This window comes from Danio aesculapii, chromosome 13 (genome assembly GCF_903798145.1).
Source record: "Danio aesculapii chromosome 13, fDanAes4.1, whole genome shotgun sequence".
In the NCBI taxonomy this organism is placed as follows: Eukaryota; Metazoa; Chordata; class Actinopteri; order Cypriniformes; family Danionidae; genus Danio; species Danio aesculapii.
This window is the reverse complement of record NC_079447.1, coordinates 51,470,149-51,471,183: the sequence shown is the minus strand read 5'-3', so window position 1 is coordinate 51,471,183 and position 1,035 is coordinate 51,470,149. Positions and strand designations below refer to the sequence as shown.

General features: G+C 35.8%; 1 protein-coding gene across 1 annotated transcript in view; it reads right to left on the bottom strand.

Moving 5' to 3' along the window:
- Positions 1 to 223: 223 nt before the first annotated feature.
- lrrc1 (leucine rich repeat containing 1) overlaps positions 224 to 1,035 on the bottom strand; it is a 22,982-nt gene continuing 22,170 nt past the window's right edge. The window contains exon 10 of the mRNA XM_056471060.1: positions 224 to 1,035. This exon is cut by the window's right edge and continues 378 nt beyond it. The gene's annotated coding sequence lies outside the window, so the exon portion shown is untranslated.

Genomic DNA, 1,035 nt, shown 5'->3' with positions numbered 1-1,035 from the left:
GTGTTCAGCAAAAACAAAACACCCTCAAAGAAACTCAATACACAGGAACTACTGGCAGCTAGCATTTCAGAAGTGTTATTGCAGAGCAACACGAACAGCACGCAGAAGTATAACCGCACGACTACACACAGCGCCGTAGGCTGTTCACTCGACGCAGAAGTACACACCAGCCTTCAACGTTCCTGATCAAATCTAAGAGTAAATGAAGAATCGTAACAGTTGCTTTCATAAAGTCACTTTATTATTTCAGTGGTTAAAGTCATAAACGTATTGGCCCAGAAACAGCGCCTGCGTAAGATTGTGTTCTGTGCAGCTTCATCATATAATGAAGATAATAAAAAAAATCAACATTAAAAAGCATCCGTTCGTCTCGGAGTACAAATCAAAACATACAAAATGGAAAATGAAGTCCGTAGTGTACCATACACATATACTTAAAATGATAGCGTCGTATTTAAAAGTGCGTTCTGGCACCTGGAGGGAAAAATAAAAGCCAAAACCAAAGCTAGAGATTAAAAACGACCATTACCTTAATTAATAAAGTTGTATTGTACCTGCTTTGACAGTAAAATAAAGCTGGAAGTTGACGTGGATATGCTGGAGTGTGTAGCCCTTTCAGCACAAAACACACAAGGGGAAAAACCTGATGAGGAAATACAAAAGCTGCCGGCTGGTGTTCAATTCAATGCTGGAAATCTTTGTTCGAATGCTTTTGAATTGGAAAATTAAGGAAGAGTTCGTCGATTATAAAGAAAAACTGGCTTCTCTTTCTAAAATTTACACCACCTGAGCTGCCATTATTATATTTATACATATATAAAAGTATCAATATTCACAAGCAACTATACAATAATTAAAAAATAATGATAATAATAATCAGTAGGTCCAAAATATCTGGGCTTTTTCCACACGTCACCGAAAGAAAGTAAGAAAGAAAAGCACCCAGTGTTTCAAAAAATAAAAAAATAGAGCATAATATATATATAGAAATTTCAATATTAAAAGATTCAGATGCTAAGACTGTTGTGCAACTAC